Source organism: Pseudorca crassidens, chromosome 7 (assembly GCF_039906515.1).
Source record: "Pseudorca crassidens isolate mPseCra1 chromosome 7, mPseCra1.hap1, whole genome shotgun sequence".
NCBI classification, from domain to species: domain Eukaryota; kingdom Metazoa; phylum Chordata; class Mammalia; order Artiodactyla; family Delphinidae; genus Pseudorca; species Pseudorca crassidens.
Window position 1 is genome coordinate 98288722 of NC_090302.1, and position 23330 is coordinate 98312051.

Sequence of the window (23330 nt, forward strand, 5' to 3'; positions counted from 1 at the left end):
GCTCCATCTGCTGTGACTTGCCTGCCCCTTCAGGTAAACTCCCTCGGGGCAGGGCCTGTGCCTGCACAGTTGTGGGTCCACAGGAGGGAACCGTCATGTACGATGCATTCATCAGGTCCCATCCATGGAGTGAGCTCTACCTGCATTATTGCATTAGGCCCTCGACAGAGAATCACAGATTGATGGATCTGTTTTGTCATCTGGCAGAAGAGATAACTTTTCAGCGTCTCAATTTCCTTCTGTGTTAGATAAGCACAGCTGATACCCACCTCACAGAGCAACTGTGAGGATTAAATGAAATCGTGTTTATGAAAATGCTTGACCACAATAAGAAGAACAGTACACGATGGATGAATTTAAACCAAAGTGCTTGTGAAATAATAAAGCAGTACAGAAAGGTGCTGAAACTAGATCCTCCTATATCATGAAGTTAAAAGAGCAGGTCTTTAGGGAAGGACTACATACCCCCGCCCCCCCCATCTCCCTGTGGTGGCAGGCTGGGACTTGGCAGCTGCCAGACGGGCCTCTCAGTCTCCAGGAGGGTAGCTGGGGCTTGCAGAGATGTGACAGCAGTCCCGTGGCATCTGCCAGCTGGGCTTGGGGTGGGGGGTGCTGGCTGTACTACGCTGGTGGGCAGGCCCCCAGCCAGCTCCCAAGCAGAGGTCTCTCTGGGGCTAAATGGGGCGCGTGCCCAGGATTAATTGACTCCCCTTTCAAGATGTCTCTCCCCCTGCCCCTCTGCCCCTCCCCTCAGCATGTTGCCTGATTCAGCTTTCCTTATCTGGAATTCCAGTGCTAGTATTCCTGTCCTTGACCTCTCCTCCCATTTGCTGTTCTAAAGGAGGGTCAGGGCAGGGGTGAGCCTGGGAGCTGGTTAATCATCTCAGCCTAGTCTGCAAACCTCCCAGCGCTTGGCTTGCTAATGCCTGGAGGGCTCCACTTGCAAAGCTCAGTACATTTTCTGTTTTTTTCTTTTTTTTTTTGGAGCGAATGGATGAATGAAAGAGAGGCGAGGATGGAGAAGGGAGAGGGTGGGGAGTGTGGGCAGCGTGAGGAGAGGTTGAGGGTGCGGAGGGGGGGCAGGGGCCCACGCGGCTCTCAATTAAGTGCACTTGGGTTCCGTGGAAAGGCAGAGTGAAAGGGAAATCGCTGGCAGGCTGAGTCATTCCACTGGGGTGAACAATCGGAAGCAATTCTGCTTCCCACTGCTGGGGAGGAATCAAAAGCCATTCTGCCCCGCAGCCTTTTGTGTGCAGGCCTTGGTGCTCAGCTGCTGGCGGAGCCTTCCTTCGACTCGGTGGGCAGCTTGTGTGCTAGCAGCGCTGATTGACAGTTCTCCGCAGGAACACTATTACCCACCGATCCCAACCTGCCCTTCTCCCTTCCAAAAATAAAGCCACAGTTACATGCAAAGCTCATGCAAATTTAACCCCACAGCTGCTAGTGCAGCGGCTGCTCCCACATGAGGGAGCAGAAGGCGAGCCTCATGCACATTCATGACTTGGGTACCACCAGGCACCAGGGCCCTATGAGCTGGGCAGCACCGGTGAGGGGAGCTGCTTCTCCTCCTAGCGAAGGGGGCAGCATCTAAAGAACCAGATCTTAAGTGGGGGAGTGGGTGAGACATCCAGGAGGTCTGGGAATCTGGCTGGACTCCTTCCCATCTCCCCTGGTCAGAGATAAGGAACCCAGGACCACTAGGACTTTGGAGGGCAGAATGCAGGGGACAGATGGACACCCTCTCTGCCTAACCCTTGCCACCCTAGAGTGCAGACTGAGTGGGTACCTTTTGGAAGGGCAATTTGTAGATACTAGGTCTGCATCAGAACCAACAGGGTCTCGGACAGGGATTCAAACTTAGGTTTGACCTATTTACCATCTTGGTGGCTCCCTAAAGGATTCCGAGTTCAGGTTCAGGTTCAGTAGGGACGAATCTGTATTAAATTAGCCATGTGGGCCCTGGGCTTAGGAAAGGGCAGTGGCGACCCACTGTTAGCTATGTGACATCCCTGCTCCAGGTACCAAAGTTGGTACCTGGTTAGCCTTTGGCAAATCCTATGACCCAGCATCTTAAATTCAGTGGGAGGTGTCTCAAGTTCCCTCAGGATCCCTGAGGCTGTGGAATGCCTTTGTGGCTCCACCTCTACAGAATTTTGACCCTTCCTTTCTCTGACCCAGCCCCACACTGTGGTCCTTTTCACTCTTCAAACCAGGTTCCTTGGTCTGAGGAAAACCCAGCAGGGGAGCGACCTCACGTTCCATATAATCACAGGAGCCAGGGAGAGGGAAAGGCAGGGATCCTCTCACTAATGCAGTGCCACTTGAGCAGAAAAAGGGCTCTAGACCCCTTCCATGGCATCACAGAGACACCCACCTAATTACTCCACCTGCGTATGAGGCCTGTCCTAAGGGGGCGGGAGCCCCCGGGCAATCTGCAGGATGGGAAATAAATTGGTACCAGATTACAGGTGGAAAAACAGAATGCAGAAAAGCTCTTAGAGCCCAGAGGTGCTGCTTCAATGTTCCATGATAAGAGGCCATGAGGCCCAAAGAGGTGGGGTGACTTGTCCAAGGCCACACAGCAAGGCAAGAGCAGAGATGGGGCTGGAAGCCTGGTCTCCTGGCTTCCTAGCCAGCTTTCTCCCCACTTACAACTTTCTTTAACAAGAGAGAAGGAAGGGCTGGAGTGAAAATATCATTCTATGCTGCGAGGTACTGCTTTAAAAATACTCAGATCAAAGGATCTGGACCAAAGATGAAATGAAGTCCCCCACCCCGCATCCCAGCAACCTGTGATGTGTTACCATCAGCCATAAACAGGGGCCGAGGGCAGGTGAGAAATGGTATCTTTCCACAAAAACATCAATGGCAAACTGGAGCTCATAAGTTTGGTTGGTGCAGGGGCATGTCAAGGGACAGAGGTAGCAAAACAGAGTAGAAAGAAGCAGGTAGAGTAGAAAGCCCTCAACCACCTACAACATCCCTGGGAGAGCTCTGCTTCAGGAATAGAAGAGGGAGATCTTACAGCAGAAGGCACTGAGTCTTCTAGAAGGCAGGTAGGTGTGGGAGAAGGATGGCGGGTAGGTGGAGGAGGGGAGTGCTTGTCCTAAAGAAGCTCCCCTTCCCTCCTCACTTCTGCCCTCATCCCCACCACAGACTGGCTTTTATACACACTGAGTGTATTCAGTATGTGTGAATGTGTACATGGGGTGCAGTGGAAGGGGGCGGGGGGAGTACCTGGTAGGTTTCAGAACTCAGAAGGGGATTGGAATTGGGGAAGCCCTTGCTCTGGATGCCGGAAATGACCTAGAATAGCTTGAAGAGCTTAAACTGGTCCCTTAGGGAGTGTGCCTTCGGTATTTGGAGTTGTCCATGTGCACCTGAGTGTGTTTTGTGCGCTCAAAGGCATGGCCTGTCTGTTGAGATCTCTGTGCACAGCAGGGGAACACGCCCCCCTCCCCGGCCCCGGCCGCCACCGTTCCTGATGAGTCTCCACATGTCCCGAGTTAATCCTCTCTTGATGCATCTGATGTGTCTAGCTGGGGAATTCTGACTTCTGTGTCACCTCTGCCCTGATTTCTCAGCCTCCTGCTTCCTCCTCCAGGGCGTGCTCCTGGCGGTGAACTGGAAGCCTCACATCCAGCAAAGGAGCCTCTGGTGAGCATCAAGCAGCCCCCCTACCTTCCCGGAGCCTGCGGCCCCCACTGGCCCTGACAGTGAGATAATTAACCTCTCTTCCAAGCCCAGGGATCCCACAGGGCTGGCCCATGGCTGCCCCTAAGTCCTCACTACTGTCCACTCCACATCTGTGACACTTTACCTGTTAGGGGTACTACCTGACAGAGCCACAGGTGTGTAAAGGGGCTCTGAAGTGCCACGTGGAGACGCTGGGCCTTGGAGGTCCCTCCAGCTGCGCTCCTATCCCTCTTTGCCCTTCATGTTCCAGTGATGCTGAAGAGCTCCTGGTTCCCTAACTTGCCTCTCAGTGCTTTCTATCACACTCCTCCCTCTGCCAGGATGACCTCCCTGACCTTGGCTGCTTCGCGGGGAAAGACGGACAAGTACCCTTCCTCCCCCGTTGCCTTCTTCAATGTGTCTGAAGGAAGCAAGGCCAGCTCTACACCCTGCTAGCAAATCAAATCCAAGACCAACAAATACCCACTCCCTGCACTCTGGGGGAGGAAGAGGGCTGGGCACACGGCAGCTGCTGCTGGAGATCTCAGAGCAGATGCTGAGATCTGGGCAGGAAGAGGGCACCTCCACCTGGGGGTTCTTAAAGAGCCCTCTGCAACATCTCCTGTGCTGTCGTTTTGAGCTGGTATAGCACATTGGGTCACCCAATCTCCCAATGCCTCTATGGACAAAAACCATATCTATTTCATTGGATTTCTATGAGGATTAAATGAGCAATGTCAGTAGAACCCTACACTCAGCACCCAGTACATCGTAAGCACTCAATAATTGTTAGCTATCATTGTTCAGTATCTCAAACACTATTCATCTTTCAAGGCCCACCTCAAGTGCCGCCTCCTTCCCAGATGAATTCAAGGCATGTCAATCTCCAGATTCTTTTGGACAATGGATCTCAAAGTGTGGTCCCCAGACCAGTAGCAGCAGCTTCACCAAGGACCTTGTTAGAAATGCACATTCTCAGGCCCACCCAACCCAGACTGCTGAGACCCAACAAACTGTGTTTTAATGGCCCTCCAGAGGATTCGGAGGCAGGCTGAAGTTTGAGAACCACTGTTCTGGTATTTTCTTTGTATTCTATGATCATACTGATTATAGCCTGGCTTGAATTACCCTCCTCGAGGGTAGGCATCATGTCTTATAGTCCAAGGAAGCTAGGGAAGTCCTTGTATTTTGAGTTCCATGAGCATTTTAATTAGATTTTACCTGAATAATTCCTAACCTTGCACCTCCTCCCCATCTTCCCCATCTGCTCAACCTTCCTATCCACCCGAGGCCCTAGGGAAAATATTACTCCACTCAGTAAAAGACTATCTCCCTCCCTTCCTCCCTCTCTCTCTTCCATCTTCCCAGGTGGCCACTTGGGGCTCATAAAATTGACAGTGAGTAGAGAGTAGGGGTGGAGCACACTTCTGGAGTGTCAGGAAACTCCAGATATTTCAGAGTTTGGACGAGGGGTATAAGACATTGTCCCTGCCCCGGGACTGTTATGAAGACTTCTTGGGCTGAGCTGTCCTCTCAAAATGCAAAACCAGGGCACAGGTTCTGGATCTCATTCCCTAGCACACAGATTCCTTCCAGGATACCCCTGAGTAGCTTGAGTATTGTGAGCCATTGCACTGTAGCCAGGTGGAAAAGAGCAGAGGGTACCAGGACTTCCCGATCACCATTGTATTGGCTATGGGGCTCCTTCCCGGGGCTTGTGGGCAGTGTCACTGAAAGACGGGGGTGACTACAGCCAAGGAGACATGCATGAAGCATCAACATGCCAGCCAGACTTGGTTCTCTCTCTGTCCAACTAAAGCCACTGATTCGCAAGCATAAGCTTTCCCAAGGACACAGAAGCTTTGAACACAGCACAGGCTGTAGGTAGGGTGACCATATAATTTAGACACTTTAAAAGCAAATAGGATCACTAGTATTAAATACACCAGGACAGCAGACATAAACTGGGTTGTGTGGTCACCTTACGTATCAGCCATATTTCCTCCCATGAGCACCAGGCCAGGGGTAAGGATGTCAAGGAGGGAGTCTGACATCTCTTGAGCCCTTGTCCCCTCCCCTCAGTCACTTAGCATTTCGTTGACTACACAAGGGACAAGGAATGGGAAGCAGCTAGGAAGTAGTGAGTCCCAGCCAAATGGACCACTTACCAGGTGCTTTGTGTACAGTGGTCCGTAGGGAGCTGTGGCACCATATACTTCAAGCACCTTTGCACTGGGTCCTGACCTCATCTGTCCTCACAGCAACCCTGGGCAGGTATTGAAAGCAGAGGGGTCACAGCTAGAAGAGCTGATTCTAGAACCCAGGACTTGCTGGTCGTGGGCCAGAGTTCATCCGCTGCCTCAGAAAGCCTAGTCACAGGCTAAGCAAGGTGAAGGCAGGATTGATACACCCGGCGGGGCAGGCCCACCTGCATGTCACCTCCCAGTACATGTGTCAGCAGACGCTGCTGGGAGCACCCCTGTCTTTGTTCGACGTTCCCAAGTATTTGGTGAGCACTTATTATGTGCGTATAATGATGATGATGGTGTGTCATCGTCAGGGCCCTGTAGATAAAGCAGTGAGCGAACAGAGTCTGCCCTTACCGACATGTAAAATCATGTCAGGAAGTAACAAATCCAGCTTGCCTTCAAGGCCCTGTACAGTCTAACCTCAATCTCCCTTTTCTCTTCAGCTCCCATTGTGGCACTTCCCAACTGGTCCCAATACACAGGGTCATTGACACTCAGGGGTGCACCTGACATCAAGAGTGACCTTGCCAGCATCCCTGAAGCCCTCGGGATTTTCCTGTCTCCATGCCTTTGCTCTTGGGGCTTCTTCCCATCTGAAGCACAGCCCCTTTCTCTCTCTCTCTCTCTCTGATCCAGCCCTCCCCAGTTTCTTCTGCTCAGCAGACTTTGTATTGTTGGGCAGTGCTTTTGTCAGCTAGATAGTGAACTCCTTTGAGGCCAGATTCTGAGGGACACAGCAAAGGATCAAGATCTCCTAGTAAGCCTGGGCTTTGACTACCGACTTTTGTACTTCTCAAGTCGTATCTATTAAACCTTCTTCACTCTAAGCCCTGTACCCACCTCTGCATCTCACCCCCTGCAGGTGACTTCATTTCTACAATACAGAGCTAAGTAGAAGCATTGGGAGGAAACGCCCTCAATTCCTTCAACTCCTAAACTTACCTCCAATTGACACGATTCCTGCCTCTTTTTGCCTGTCACAGTGAACTGTCCTCGCATCAGGCTAAGCCTTCCAGCCGTGGTATGATTCCATCAACTCCAACCTTCCTAGACGTCTGGTTCTAAGAATTATGTTCTTTTCCCTCTATTTCTTCAAGTTCTTGCTTTCTGTTATTCTCCCCCACGAGCACTTAAGCATGCACGAGTCTACCAACTCCAAAGAAACATACCAGCTCTTGAACTCCATTTTCCCTCCAGGAACCATCGTCTTTCCTCCTGTGCACAGCCAAGCTTCTTGAGAGAGAAGGCTATCCTCACCTTTGCCCCTTGCTCCTTCCCACTTGGCCTCAGTCTACAAACGCCTGGCTTCTGTCCCTACCAATCCACTAGAACTGCTCTCCAGGGATGTTGCTAAGCCAACGAATAACTTTTCAATAATTATCAAACTTGACTTCCCAGTCACTCCATATTTTTTTTTCCCCACTCCATCCTTTTGGAGATACTCTTTCCTTGGCTTACATGATATTACAATCTCTTGACTTTCCTCCTATCACCTTTGACCTCTCTCACTGTCACTTTTATTTCTTTCACCCTGAAATGCTGGTGTTCTTCAAGGGTCCATTGTGAACCCTGTTCTCTTCCCCTGGTTGGCCCATCTTTTCCCATGGCTTCAACTGCATCCACATGGTGATGAATTTTGGATCCAGGTCTGCAGCCCAAACCTTTCTCCCAAGCTCCTGACTTGAATATCCAACTGCCTGCTGGCCATCTTCACTGGGATGGGCTGACACATCTGAAACTAACATGTCCGAAATGGGATTCACCATTCTCTCCTCCCTGCCATTACCCACCTTCCCCCCACACGTCCCTCCTTCTGGGCTCCTAGGCTTGGAGAATGGCACAGCCCAGCCAAAAATCTTGATTCTGAGAAATCTGACCAAGCCAGGAACCCCTGATTCCTTCTTCTCTCTCACTCTTATATCTGATCAGTGACTAAGTCCTATCTTATTACTGATTTCCCTGCAAATCCACTGCACTGTCTTAGTCTAAGTTTCTATTCTAGTTCCCTTGGGATATTGACAGGCTTGTTTTTTGCTCTTTTCCAAGCTTGCCCAAGGATTCCCTAATGTGGCAGAGAAGGCCTTCGAGATTAGGACTGTTTATCTTGTATCTTCATATTATATGGTACTACAGCCCTCCCTTCCCTCACCTCCTCCCATTCTGACCGACTTGAGCTCTGTAATTGTATAGTATCTTCCACTGAGCTTCTCTCAGGTTTTCCCACACTGCTCCCTACACCTAAGTCCCCAGGACTTTGCTGAGACAGGGCTTCCAGTCTGAGGCCTTCCTACATGTCCTCAACATACCCTCTGCTTATTCTTATCACGGCCTCAATCACCCCACAGTGCAAGTCCTCTTCATTCATGTCTCTTTCTCCACAGACTATAAGACTGTTTTCTTCAGTGCTGTATTCCTAACTCCTAGCATCGTACATAGTCTACAGTTCCACAAACGTTTGCTGAATGAATGGAGAAGCATATGTTTAAAAATCGTACTCTATTTCAGGGTGCATGGGTTCTGTGAGCTGCGACACCACAAAACAGTTCACAGCGGTGTTTATGAAAATTTCATCCCTAAGCCCCACCCTGGGGGGGGGGGGTCCCTGGAATGCATTAGGCAACCTGGAGCACAGCTGTGACCATCCCAGCCCTGCCACGCTCTAGAGGAGGCTCCTTTGTGTGGCACTAGTGCCTCAGTGGCACCCTCGTCTGAGTGTCCGGACCAGGGCTAGGGGCGTGTTGGAGTTTGTAGGCCTGTGTGTTAGACCTTCGTCGTGCACTAAGTGAACAGCTTAATGATTTGACCTGCTAATTGTGTGTGTGCGTTGCATTCAGTGCCCCTATCAGTGTTGGGTTTTTCTAAGTCATCTATACTCTGAGCTCCACTTTGTGCAAAGAATCTGGGACTCACAGAGTGACCACCTGTCCTGTTGTGCTAGGAACTTTCCTAGGATGCGAGACTTCAGGCCTAGAACTGGGAAAGTCCCAGAAAAACTGGGATGAGTTGGTGGTCTTATCGAGTCTGGAAGTTGGGATTAGTACAAGAGAAGATTGAATTAGTCCTGGTGATACCCTGACCTGCCCCTTGGCCTCTGAGTCGCTGCCTGGGGTGATGTGATCAGAAACCAAGGTAGCGTGGCTGCCTCCATTACCTCTCAGGCTGTGATTTTGGGATCGTGGAGGGAGCTGTCTGTCGGGCTGTGTCATGAATTGGGGGGCAGGGGGCAAAGAAGAATGTGTATGGAGGGGATAGGTGAATCATTAAGTTGGGGGGGAGAAAGAAAGGGAAGAACTGAGCATATGGGTTGGCCCCCATCCCCATCCTTCCCACAGACACCAGAAAGACAGGTAAGCAGCAAGTGGGGGAAGGGCCTGAAAGAGGTGGAGGAGGTCTAAGAGGATCTGGGAGGGGAAGGGTCCAAAAGGCTGAGGGCAAATCTCAGGGGAGGGGAAGAGCATGGAAAGAAAAAGATGGAGAGGGAGGAAGATGGAAAGTGCCATTTGGTCCAGTCTGCTCTGGAGGGACCAGACAGGGATGCTGGGCTGGGGGTGGGGCTTCATTGTGATGTAAATGCAGTCATAGTGAGGAAGGGTGAGAGTTCACTGCAAAAACAGCAGTGGAGATGAATGTAGAGATTATATCAGAGCTGCTGGTTATGGAGATCTGATTTCTTTTGTGCAGATGTCACATTCCGGGTAAGCTGTTATTAACTAGAAGAAGTCAGGGCTTAGCAGAAGGGAGATGTGTGGTTGAGTGCATCTTAGCATGTCAGGAGAAATCACGTAGGCTGCAGAAATGAAGGCAGCTTTCAGGGACAGGGGCACATTTTAATAGGAAGAGACATCTGTAAAGCTAGTAGCTACTACTCTTTCTTCCATTACCAACAAAAAAAATTTTTTTAAATAGTAATATATAGATAGATAATGACAGCACAATTAAACGAATAAAAAACCAAAAATTAAAACAAAAAACAAATTTAATTAAAAAAATAAAATAATTTAAAATAAATAATGAAATCCTGGGATATAGTTGTTTTGGTTTATTCGTTTTTTTTAAAATTTTTAAATTTAATTTTATTTACTTTTTTATACAGTAGGCTCTTATCAGTCATCAATTTTATACACATCAGTGTATACATGTCAATCCGAATCACCCAAACTGTCCTAAAAGCACCTACCTTCTGCTCTGTTTCTACCCACCGCAGAGCCAAGAATCTCATGCAAGGTTCCCAATGACAGGATGTATCTGGGCCCTCTGTGTCTATTGCCAATCCTGGCTTAGCGCAGGGTTTGGGGCTTCTGGGACTGGAGGGAAGGGGGCAGTAAGAGATTGTGTGTGAGAGCCCCTCCATGCAACCAGGAGCAGCCCGTGCCTCAGCAAAGAAGGGTAGAAATAGCCCCACTGACTGTGAGTCCCTTGGAATGTCTCACCACGGTATCATTTAGCACAGTGCCTGGCACACAGTTGAGCTCAATAAATATTCAGTGAAGGTGTATATAAAATAGATACCCAACAAAGACTATAACACAGGGAACTATTCTCAATATTTTGTAATAACCTATAAGGGAAAAGAATCCGAAAAAGAATATATATACACACACACATATATATACACACATACATATATATATATATATATATCATAACTGAATCACTTTGCTGTACACCTAAAAGTAACAGAACATTGTAAATCAACTATACCTCAATAAACAAAGTTTAAAATAACATGTTTTTTAAAAGTTCAGTGAATGAACGAATGAACTTCCTGACTTAGGTCTCTCCTAGCGCAAATGGATCTTCCCCATTGCAGCAGCTGGAAGTTTCATTTCTAAAACACAGACCTGATTGCTTGAGGCTGAGATCCTTTACAGCCCTTGGCAACAATTGTCCTAATTTCCTTCCTCAGAGACCTGCACTCCCAGGGTGCTCATGATTCCACATGATCTGGTCCCAGCCCCCTTTTCCAGCTCTGTTCCGCCTTTCACCCTCCCCTGGCTGCTCACCATTTCCTCCAAATACCACTCAGCACATCCTGCCCTCAGAGCCTTGCTCAGGCTGTTGGCTTAACCTAGAATCTCTTTTACCACTTGTCCCTGTGACCCCAGCCTTCAGCCTGTGATAACCCACCCTTTAAAGTCCCACTCAAATATCATTTCCTCCGGGAAGCCTTCCTGTGTCTTCCTTGCTTCTTTGTGTGTCATTTCACAACAGGGGGCCTGGAGAGAGCTGATGCCCCACACTGATTTCACCTTCCCTTGCTAAGTCTCTCGTTCTTTACCTACATCCTACACTAGTTTTTGGGTTTCCTGAACACTAATGCTGTTTTCTGTGTCTCCACAAACTTGGCCAAACGACTCTTAAAGGAAGGAGGGAGGGAAGCCAAAGAGGTTGGAAGAAGAAATGTTAGTGGGTTGGTATTTAAAATGGCAGATCCCTAGCTTTTTGCCTCAGAAATTGCTGTTGTCGGCACTGAACTTCCTTCTCCTGATTCAGCTTCTACCCCAAGAAGTAGAATGGCTACTGAAAGAGTGGTGCTGAAGGAGCCCTGGACCACCCTCCTATCACGGCGGTAGTGAAGATGCACTCATTCCCTTAGGCCCACCCCCCCACCCCACCCCCACCCTGTTTCATCAGAGAAAAGAATTGGCCTTGACCCTCTTAGAGCATACCACAATCAGGCTGCGCCCTTCCTCCCGCCTTAATCTGCCCAGTAATAGTGCTAATTGGAGGGACTTGGGCTCCTTCTGCAGCCTTGTTTTGTCAGGCGTAAAAGTCCTCTCTAATTTTCTGGATGCAGATACTGTTCAGGCTGGCACCCTTCCTCGCGAGTTCCACTGTCATTCAGGCCTCATGAAAGGCCCCTGCAGCTCACTCATTCACTGTACTTCATTGTCCCCGACCGTTCATTGACATTCATTGGGATAATTCCTCCCCGGCGGCACATGCATGGAGGCGTGTGCACATGTGTTCAGACCCCATGTCCCATTAGCAGTGAGGACACTTGAAGTAAGAGGGCAGCGCCGCCTGAATGCAGAATCACCCTCCCCCTCTAATGGCTGGGGAGTCCACCGCACTAATGTGATTTCAAGAAGGACCAGGAGAATTGGTGGCCTCTGCGGAGCAGGCAGGGAGGAAGGGTCGGGGGTGTTCCTAGTCTAAAACACTGTCAGCTACATCACTCTGGACAGATGGCTTTCCCCTCCCGTTCCTCCCAGGACCAGCTGGTTCTGGAGACCCAATCTCCACCCTCCTTCTTGGCTGTTAGCCTGGCATTCAAGGCTCTTCAGAAGATGGCTCTCAAGTGCCTTCCAGGCATTTTTGCTGCCTCCTGCCTGCACTGAATTCTACTCCAACCAGCCAGGTCTGTCCCTATGATCCGTAGCTCACACTTGCTTATATATTCTCTCCAATCACTGCTTAGGGACTGCAGTAATTGGCAGAACACTGCCAAGTGTAATGGCAGAACAGTTGTTCCGTCTCCGCAACTCAATGAAAACAGTGTCTTTCAACATTTTTAAGGTAATAGTTAACAAGATGGTTGTTAGGACTATGGAGAAAGTCATTAGAGGCAGCAGAGCAAAAGTAAGTCCATGAAATAGATGATATAAGAAAAAACAATCAGTGGAACGGTGGTGTTTTCATCATGGCCTAATTCTATCACCTGCGCAGCAAACTACAGCCTCAGCCCCTTACCCACCTAGCCCCAGAATCCGGCTCATTTCTCCCTGATGTACTCTCTTGAGTAATGAAATCCCACCACCAGGCCTTCCAGGACCTACTCTAGCCCTGCCCTTCCGTGAAAGACACTCCCTGATTCCCACCAGGATTCACAGTCCTTCTGATGCCCATGGGCTTCTTGGCAGTACCCTCAACCGGCACTTAGAAGGCCTCTGCACGTGCACATATCATAACTACTCAGGTGAGAGCCCCGATTTCTGGAGGCAAGAAGCAGGGGCTCATACCTCTGTAACTCCCCAGAGCAAGCTGTGGGAAAAGTCTGCACAACCAGCAGCTGCTCCCTGGGCTTCTAGCTGGCGGTGCAGATCGGTGCTTGCTTGCCTTGTGAGAAACAATGACGTTTGTTCTGCCAGGACAGATAGGACCCGGTGGGCCATTGCTCTTGAATGGGAGCATCTTGTAAGCAAAAAAGCAGAGGCTTTCAGGTCAGACTGATGTTGACTGTACTGTCACTGGTCATTGACTACTAGCTGTAAGGCCTTGGGGAAGCTACTCAACTGCTTTGAACCCCCAGCTTTTCCTTTTGTGTTTGTAAATTGCAGTTGAATTTCCTGGGCTAAGAAATTCTTTATTATAATCAGTGGCCCTATGTATTGCAGGAAGTTTAGCAGAATCCCTGGCCTCTATATACTAGAGACCAATTGTACCCACTCTCTGCCTCCCTTCCCTGCAATTGTGACAATTAAAAATGTCTTAGATGTTGATGAATGTTTCCTGGGGGCACAAAATGGATCCCAGCTGAAAACCACTGATATGTATACCCTGGGGTGGTTCTGAAGATAAGATGATGTGATAGCAAATGTAAAATAAAGTATCTGCATATAATAGGTGCTCAATAAGTGCTAGTCCCATTTGAAATTTTAAGTAGAATTTGGCATTTCCGCTCCACCCTCTGGGGCTTCGGAAGTGGGTGGGGTGGGGATGGCTCTAGAGAAAAGCTCGGTAGAGGATGTCTGAGCCCAAGGACCTCTCCAGTCGCTTCCCTGGTCTCAGAGGAGAGATTTCATGGATGCTTAGGTGTCTTGGAAGTATCTGATGAGAAAGAGGTGGCGGGAGAACTCCCTGGTGGTCCAGCGGTTAGGACTCCACGCTTCCACTGCAGGGGTCATGGGTTCAATCCTTGGTCGGGGAACTAAGGATTTTTCGGCGGTGCAGCCAAAAAAATAAAAAATTAAAAATATAAGGAAAGGGGTGGTGGACCTGGAGGCCCAGAGGGGCATGCAGGTTCAGCAGTTTCCTTGAGAAGACTTTTCCAAGCAGGCAGCCCATTTCTGCTTCAATTTCTCCTCCCCACCTGGTTGTTCAGGGGAGACATATGGTCCATTCCAGACAAGGGACCATGGCTCACATAGAGAAGCAGTTCATACCAGGAAGGAGTGTAGAAGTACTGCTGAGATGCTAGCTTGGCTGGAGCATCCTGGCTGTACCGCAGGCCCCCGAGGACAGACTGCTGGCCTGCCTTGTCCCCAGCACATCTGGCCTGTGTAGCTGCCAAGTTCTGTCTGCCCAGCTCCAGGCCTTTCCACTGGGGTGGGAAGACGGAGGAGAGAGCTCTCCAGAGGCTGCACTTCCTTCTGGACTAGAATCCATGGAAATCTTCCAAGTGTACAGTTGGGCTTTCATGAGAGGTAAAACTGACCCAACATAGGGAATCTCGGAGTTGCTCAAGCTATAGCTACCCCCTAACTCCTGCATGGGCTTTTCGGTTTGGTTTTGTTTTTTAACAGTGGAATAGTAATGACAATGGACAAGAGGCTTGAACTTGCTCCTCTGGGCCATCGACTAGTGTGGTCTTATATGGTCTTGAGTGAGTCATTCTCTCCAGGGCTCCCCTCAGTCATCTGCTCGTGGCCAGTGTGGTAACTGCTCTCACCAATACAAACACTTTGAGAGGCTCTGGTGAGGTCAGTGACCAAACATGCTTTGAGTGGAAAGAAAGGATTGTTGGTGTACACCCACTGCCAAGTTCAGCCTCATGCTGAGGGAGCACAGGTCACAGCACAGCCATTTAGAGGGAGTCACTGGATGTAAGGACCGAGCTAAAAGGGTGAGCACAGACCAAAGTGGGCCGTCTCTGGGAGGCCGGAGAAGACTGTCCTCTGAAGATTAACGAGGTCACCGTGTTAGAAGCTGGGAGCCCGCAGCCCTCAGCTGGAGAAAGGGGTCCAGCAGAGCAGATTAGGGGGGCCAGCAGAGCAATGGATGAGGGGGAAAGAGTTTATTGTGTTTTGGTTTGGTTTTAATCATGAGAAAGGGTAAAAGATATGTACGTTTCACATTTTTTTAAATGGGAAGTTGAGATTCAGAAGCCCCAGAGGTGTGTTCTTCATGTGGATGTGTCCCATGCATACGGAGCTGTGGTCCTGACCGGGTGGGTACCTGGCGCATCTGGGGTTCCTCCCTCTGCACCCCCTGCTTTGTCCTCCCTGAGTGCCTGCATCATCTCTGCTTGGCATGTGGCAATAACCTTTAAGAGGGCCTGCACCTCTCTTCCCACTAACCCTTCTTCTGCACAAAGGTCTTCTAAACACAGATTTCAACACTCACATCACTTGTCTTCCTGATAACCTTTCCTGCTCCCAGGGCCTATCTCATCAAGACCCACAGCAGCATCTGATAGTGTCAGCAAACCTCTCTTTTAAGACGGGAAATCAAAAGGCTTGTGTTTGAAACCTATCTTACCATTGACTTCCTCATGGACAGAACTTGGCCAAGACTCTTAACTCTCTGAGCCCCCTTCTTATCTCTAAAAAGGGCATAAAGATCTTACATGTGACCTCATAGCTGTGCAGTGAGGATCAATGACACGGTGGATGTGAAATGGCTTTACAAACTGCAAAGTGCGGTACCAACATTCCATCCTATTCAGGTCTCCAGGACCTTTCTCAAGGTTGATTCAAGGTGGTTTTCTTATGGTTCTTGTGCTGTTTCTCTCCATCGGGATTCTCCCTCCTTTAATTGGCCCAGCAAATCCTGCCCTCGAGAGCTCACTGACTTTCCCAACCTGATGTTCTCCTTCCTTTACTAACTGCACCCTTAGTATCGAGTCCCTGCCGTGCCTCAGTTCTTCTGCACACAGGTAAGAGTTAGCAAGTCCCCAACAAGGTGCTTGGGGTTTACCCGTTATCTCAGCCCCCAGAACTGTGAGAAATGAATGTTTGTTGTTTAAGCCACCCAGACTACGGTATTTAGTTATAGCAGCCCAAGCTGACTGAGACACTCAGTGAGAAACTAAATCTATAAACTCGCCCACCTACTCTTTCTCTCCCTCCTTGTACTCTCCTTTCCTTCCTGGCTCTCGAGTGTTCCTGAGCTTGCCTGGTTCTTGACTCAGCCTCCCTATCTGGCGGAGTGATGTCACCTTTAGGACGAGGTTGGCAGTGAGGCCTCAGTAGTGCCCAGAGGTGGAATGGGAGGGAGAAGGGGGAGGGGGAATGCGGTCCTGGCTGTCTTCCTCTCCCTCAGGCTACCTGTGGCTAAGCCACCACCAGGCAGGGTAGGGTCTCCTCCACTCAGCTGCTCCCGGTGGGGTCCTCTGGGCCAGGGGGGGCTGCACTATCTTGCTCAGCTCCCCTCTCCCAGCCTCCAGGGCTTGGTCTTCCGCCTCCACTTCAGCTCTTTTCGTCCTTCCCAAAGAGAAGAGCGGGTGAAGCTGTCTGTGATGACAGAGCACTGAGCAGGGCTTCCTTCCCACTGTCTCCCTCCCTCCCCCATACAGCTGGGGAATTCTTGAGTCTCTGCCTTGCTGAACAATCAGGACCTGGATGCCGTTGGGAGCCTCCTCTGAACAGGCTGATGGCCAGCCTCCCACAGCTCAAGAAGGAGGTCACCGCTGCCCAGGAAAGGCTGGGTGGGGGTGGGGGACAGCTGCCCTCTCCTTTCACCTCCTCTGGCCAGAGGAGGATGCCCAAGCTGGACAGCAGAGTCCAGGGATGTCAAGCAGGGGGACAGAGCTTCCTCTTAAGCTCCCATCTGCTATTTCCTTAGGTACTGGACGGAGCGCTCTATACACAAGACTGGATGCAAGCTGCACCCCAAGGTGCCCTGAGAAGGAGCAATAATATTATCCCCATCTGACAGATGCAGAAAACGAGGCCTCAGGTTTTATACCTGGCGAGTGGCAGTGCTTGGCTTTGAATGTGGCTACAGTCAACAGCGCACTAGTCCTTTATCTCCAGTGGTGTCAGGGTCAGGCACGCAGCCATCTGCCCAAGGCAGACCTCACCACCAGCCGGGGACACCGGCTCCCACGCAGGCTTTGCCAGCTCCTCCAGATATCACCCTAACTCTGGTCCCTCCTTCACCAACCCTTGTGCTCTGGGTTAGGTCTGTAACCCCCTTTATCTCCTTTCAGCCCTAGTCTTGGGCCCCTGCCGCAGCCTCTCTAAGCTTCAGTTCCTTATCTGTAAATTGGGACTGACAGTAGTACCTACTTCATAGGGTTTCTGTACTTACTGAGTGAAGTTTTATTAGTAAAGGAATGAGGATATAATTAAGAGGTCAGTAAATGGCAGCTAGGTTTTGTTTTTTGTTTTTTTTAACATACGGGTCTTGAGATGCTACTGGGGTCTAACCCTAGGCTCAATCTCTTGATATGTTTTCCTCAACTTTGCAGGTCCCTAGGCTCTATTTCTTTTCTTCCATTATCTAAAGAAATGGGGACACTTCCATTTTGGGTCTTTAGAGATTAGATTAAAAAAAAAAAAAGATGAGTAATCACCTATCAATTGTTAGTCAGAATTGCTCTTAAAGTGCTCAGAAATCACCAATAGACAGTAAACTCCCGAGGACACTCTGATATCCCTGGGGACTAGCACAGAGCCTCCCAGGCAGGAAGAACTCAGCATATTCAAGGAGAGAAGATAGTCACAAACACGGTATGTCCAGCCTCTTGTCAGGGTAGTACAGAGGGTTAGAAGCTGGGGTGTAGCTAGAGCCACCTTCTCATGCCCGCCCACCCCCACCCCCAGCCCCAGGTGTGGATGAGATCAGACGCCTCTGTCTTCCCTGGAGGCATTTCTGTGAGTCTCTGGCCCTCGTGTCCATGCTGGCCTCCTCTTATCTCTTGCGTCTACTGTTCAGCCCACACTTTCTGCCACTACCTCCTTGAGGAAGACTGAACAGGACCTCCTGTGGGCATCCTTTTCACCTGAGTCCCGGGAGGAAAGAGGGGAGGACAGAGTGGGGGAATCCAGGGCACCACCTCCACTCAGTGGCTGGGGGCAGGGAGAGCCACTGAGTGGAGGAATGGCCCAGAGGCGAGTCCCATGCTTCCTTTGTTCTGGGCAGCTCACTTAGGTCTCTTCAAGCTCCCTGAGTCCTAGCATCTGACATCCCACAGCTGAGCTGGCATCCCCTCTCCCAGATGTTCCTAAAAGCCACGTGCCTTCTCCCCAACAGATCCCAACATGCTAGAATGGAGAAATTGCTGGACTCTGAAGATAGGATCTAATGTCAGATCAGGTAGAGGAAATCACCTCAGTTCTGTTTTCTGCACTAAACACACACACACACACACACACACACACACACACACACACACATCCACAGAGGAAGAGGAGAAAAAAGGCAATATTGAGCTCTCCTGGAAGGAGCATTAAACACCAGCTTGCTTGTTTCACTTGGGAGGATTCCGGTACGTGATCCTGGAGGGGAATGTGTGTCCCAAACAGGAGCAGCTTCTCCTGGGTCCCCCAGGTTGCCTGCTCCCGTCTTGTTTAAATGCCATTTAGGCAGAATAGATGTCCCTCTGATTTTCCAATGCAGCATTCGATCCCTCAGTCTTTTGCTTTCTCCTATAGGAGCGTCAGCCAGACCTGGGCCATCTCGCAGCTGTACATCTCCCATGAACACAATGCAGAGAGAAAAGTTTCATTTTATTTTTCTTTCTCCCCCTTTCCTGACCTTATGTGCTACCTAATCCAGAAAATGATCCAGATGGGAAAGACATTGGCTTTGAAGCAAGAGGCAGGAGGAAGGAAGAAAGGGGCGCAGGATAAACCCCTCCTATCCAGCCGTTCACCCTGGGGAGAAATCCTCCCCGCCTAAACTCTGTCCCACACGTGTGCTCAGGATGGTGTTGCAGGGTCTTCCTGAGGCAGAGGGAAACCCTGCTGACCGGCAGGACCCCTGAGCCCTCACCTCTCCCCCCTCCTCCCCTGCACACGCATTTGGCGTAAGCCAATGTGAGCCAGAGATCCACTTTCAGTGCTGAGTCTTGACATCAGGGCGTTCAGTGATGTCTTGCTCATCTGTTCTACATAATTTCATTAAGTCAATTTTAATTTAGTCAAATTGACAATGGGGATGGAGACCCAGAGTGACAGAGGTGTCAGGGATTCCCTCCCATATGTTTTTAGCTACAACTAGCCCACTTTGCCAGAGTAAGCAGATAAGGGAAGCTGTCACAGGTGGCATCGCCTGACCCCTTGGACATGTGCCTGGACCGAGGGCTCGTGACCCTCCTGCATAGACAACTCAGCCTCCTGCTGGGTTCCCTTCCATTAGAGCTGATGGAAAGTGGATGAGACTGACATAAATTGAGCTCCTAGTATGTTTCATGTGCTTTCACTTATACTGGCTCTTGTACTTTCCATAAAAATTCTATGTGGGACACAATACATTTTACAGATGAGACAACTGAGGCTCAGACAGGATAAGTGACTTGCCCAATGCCACACAGCTATTAGGTGGCAGAGCTGGGATCCGAACACTGGTCTGTCTGATTCCCAAATACACATTCTTTCTGCTGTCCCCTCGCAAACTTGCCCACAGGATTGGCAAGCATGAAAAAACCCATGTCTCAGCTTTAGGACTCACCTGCTCTCTCTACTAGGACTGTAGGTTGCATTCAGGTGAAGATGAACTGCTCTGGGAGCCTAAGGGCACAGGGCATGGGCTGGAGTGTTTCCTGGAGGAAGGGCCTGTCTCCAGGTATCACCTCACTGGAGACTTCACAGGACATTGCCACAGCTTTGCCCCTCCCTTGGCTAGCTGGGTTTTCAGCAGGCAAAAGGGAAGCTCTTGGGCAGGTACCTGGTTGAGGAAACTTCCAGAGGAAGGTGGGGAATGGTGTTCTGAGAGGTTCAGAGCTGTGGGCAGGGGATTCCTGGTACCCTGTTCTTCTGAGACTGAAGGAGGTCCCTGCTTGATGAGAGCTGCCTCTCCTGACACTGGGATGCACACCTGCCTCCTGTCTGGGAATCTCTCCTGATGTGGCATCAACGCGCTGGGTGGTCAGTGTGGCTGGGGGCACCTGCAACCCTCCCGTTCTGTCTGAGTTTGCTTTAAACTGAGTACACATGATACAGAGGCAAAGACCTTGTTTTTCATTTTTGAAAGGTTTTGAAAGGTGCCAACTGGTAGCAACAGCCACTGGCCTCGTAAACATTCACTGTCATGTCAGCCGGGAGCTCCTCAGAACACTTAGAACAAAGGAACCGGCAGAGGAACAGAAGGAAACAGAACATCTGAAGCACTCAGAGAAACAAGAAGGAAGACAAGAGAGGAAAACGGAGGCCGTGGGTATCAGCTGTCACTGGAGTGCAGGGAGAAACCCACAAAGATGACTGAGAGCATTCCACTACTGACAAGCTCTCATACGTCCCCTGGGGCAAACCTGCCTGACACCCCAGGTTTGAGGATCTGATGAATCCTACTGGCCCCCAGTCCTTGTCCACAATTAGCAGTGGGTGAGTGCAAGGTGTCTGAAGTGGGCACCAATCCTGGTTCTGCACTAACCAGCTGTGGGACCCTGAGCAATTAAGTCCCTCCCCAACCCAGGCCTCTGTCTCCATCCATTAAAACAAAAAAAGGTCCCCACCCCCTCCCTCCATGATTCCTTCCAGGTCCAAAGCTAGGAGGTGTTCCCTATGTCTCCTGTTATAAATAGGGCCTAGACGCAACACATCAACCTTTGATCTTGGACTAGGAGCTTCCCTCTCCTTGAAGCCTTGGCTACCCCACATTTCCAGGCTGCATGGGATCTCTGGGAATGTGTGCTATCAGCTAGGAGATGGGAGGAGGCTAGAAAGGTGTTCTAATAACTAATGGTACTCCTAGAAAGAAGCCTCTCCACCTGAAATCCATCCTACACTCCACTGACAGATGAACTTCCGAAAACAAAGGTCTGTTCCACACCACTCCTCTGCCTATGACTCCAGTGGCTCCCCACTGCCTACCAAGTCACATGCAAACTCACGAAAGGCCCTCCTCGACTTGACTCAACTTGCCTTTGTTTCCCTGCCACTTTCGGTCCCTTACCTGTGCCACCTACTCCTCCCATCTCTTCAAATCACACCCAGCCCACAGGGTCCTTCTCAAATTCTGTATCTTCCAAGAAGATGTTTTAGACCAACTGGGCTTTGTACTGTGATTTTTTAAAATGTGTCTGTCTCTTGTCCCAATACCAGGCCAGTGATGCCCCCCGGATTTCAGCAGAGTATTTGATGTGAACCTACCATTCTATGACTTTAAAAGAATTGAACTAAAAGAGAATTAAGTGGGTTCCTGGGGCCCAAAACGGCAGCTCTTAGAGCTAAGTAGAAAAAAGACTTGAGGAAGAAGATTTTGAGGGGTATAAAATGGTGTTTATGGGGATTCCCTGGTGGTCCAATGGTTAGGACTCTGCGCTTTCACTGTCGAGGGCCCAGGTTCGATCCCTGGTTAGGGAACTAAGATCCCTGCAAGCTGCATGGTGAGGCCCCCCCCAAAATGGTATTTAAGGGTCCTTTCCACCCTGAGATTTTGTGTTCTATGCAGAACAGGGGTGCATTGCTTCAAGGCAGGCTCTTTAGTTTCCCGATAAATCTTGGAACCCTGGCCTCGGAGGTCCTGATACAGCTCTAGCATAGAAATGAGTCCATCACCCAGAGAAGTTTCTAAGTCAACACTTGGCTGAGGCCCTGCTAGGAGGCCAGGGGAAGCTGAAAGCCTGGTGCTCCTGGTTATTCTGGTAGATGAGATGTCATCTCGGGAAAAGCCAAGCATCCTGCCCCTACCCGCCCACAGCCGGTGCAGAGCCTTTGAGCCGGGCAGCTGCAGGCCCTCCGAGGGGAGGAGTTCAGGCAGCTGGGACTGCTTCCTGGGCCCCTTGGGGTGGAGCCCTCCCTTCCCAGTGCAGGTGGAGGCTAGGGGCTCTGCCCAGCGGCTCTTGTTTTCCCCACCTGCCTGCAGTGCGGTTTGTCTACTGGCGCCGCTGAGGCGTAGGGGCTGGGGGAATTTGATCAGCCAGAAGGAGGAGGCTGTCTCCCCAGGATGTGAGCACAGCCTAATCCCTCCCCCCCTCCCTCCTCTGGGTGTACTGCTGAGATGCCCTGCCAGGCGGAGGAGCAGAAAGGAGCCGAGGCTGAAGTATCTGAAGGTTGCAATAAATCAGGGAGATGCCCCGAGTCCTTAAGTGTCCTTCTGAAACTCTGCCGCCCCTGACCCCGTCCCTGAGGTGGTGAGGCGGACACAACCCAGGCATCCTCCAGACACTCGGGACAGAGCTGCCCCTCGGCGACTGGCAGAAGGTCAAGGGTGGCCTCAGGGCTCCTTCGCCCAGACTTGTGCCCCTTGACATTCTCAGTGTGGTTCCCCGGTGTCCCTGCCTCCCTAGATGTGTGGAAGCTTCTGTTCTCAGGGTTTGCCCATTATCTTCCTTGAGAAAAGGGTGGGAGGGAAGGAAGCTGGGTTGGGGGGCCCACCGGGTTTCAGGGAAGCTTGGGTTGGCACTGAGTTCCCCTTCCAGCCTCTCCCTGGGAGACCAAACAAACGTTATCAGGGACTCAGAAAAGCTCCTGTCAAGGTCACTCTGCTCTGCCTGATGCTGTCGCTGCTGTCAGACATGAGAAGCGACTCTGTTGTCCACCCCCTGCCAGCCCCAGGGCACTGCCTGGGCTCTGGACAAGCTCTCCAAGACAGCCCCATCTCCTGGCTGGAGATCACTCCAGCCTTCAGCTCCAGGACGGAAGGCCTCCAAGTTTCTGCTTCCCTCTCTGGTCTGTCCTTCTGTGATATTAACCCTTTCCCTCCCTGAAGTTTCCTCACGCAGATAGTAGACCAAGCCATGAAAGCTCCCTTGTGATTCCTCCTCTTCTCGTGTGCCTGGGATCCCAGACCCCATGGCCACTGGGCAGCACAGGGAGATCTGAAATGGCTGGGTAGGAAGGGCCACCGTAGGCCTCACCCCCACCAGACTCAGCCATGTGGGGGGCTGAGCCCTGACTGTGTCCAGGGCCTGGTGCTACACACTGGAGGCATGACACACTTTCTCTTTCAAGAAGTTTATCATCGGGAATTCCCTGGCAGTCCAGTGGTTAGGACTCCACACTCTCATTGCTGAGGGTCCGGGTTCAATCCCTGGTCGGGGAACTAAAGATCTCACAAGCCACACGGCACGGCCAAAAAAAACCAGAGAAGTTTATCATCTAGGCAGGGAGGAAGGACAGAAGCTAAATTTTAATACATGGGAACAGATGCTCAAGGGGCGTGACAGTACCTATTGGAGAACTAAAGGACCAGACCAGGCAGGGGCAGCCCCAGTAGCGAGGGCTCCCCTCTCACCCTGAAATGCCTGGGTCTCCTCCTGGTCTCCTCCTCGCCACTGGGCCAGCACTCACTCACCTGTGGCCCACTGCCCCACCACCCAGGGTGACTGGGGTCACGGCAACAGGTGTTGGCAAGCCC

At 50.7% G+C, this 23330-nt stretch overlaps 1 protein-coding gene and 1 long non-coding RNA gene across 4 annotated transcripts in view; one reads left to right on the forward strand and one right to left on the reverse strand.

Annotated features, from left to right (window-relative positions):
- The window catches only part of LZTS1 (leucine zipper tumor suppressor 1), a 49277-nt gene that overhangs the window by 19310 nt on the left and 6637 nt on the right, over positions 1-23330 (reverse strand). The window lies entirely within an intron of this gene.
- On the forward strand, positions 14541-20372 carry LOC137227130 (uncharacterized). Its single transcript, XR_010944715.1, has 4 exons — positions 14541-14709; positions 18063-18125; positions 18464-18530; positions 20004-20372. It is a non-coding gene; the product is annotated as an uncharacterized lncRNA (long non-coding RNA).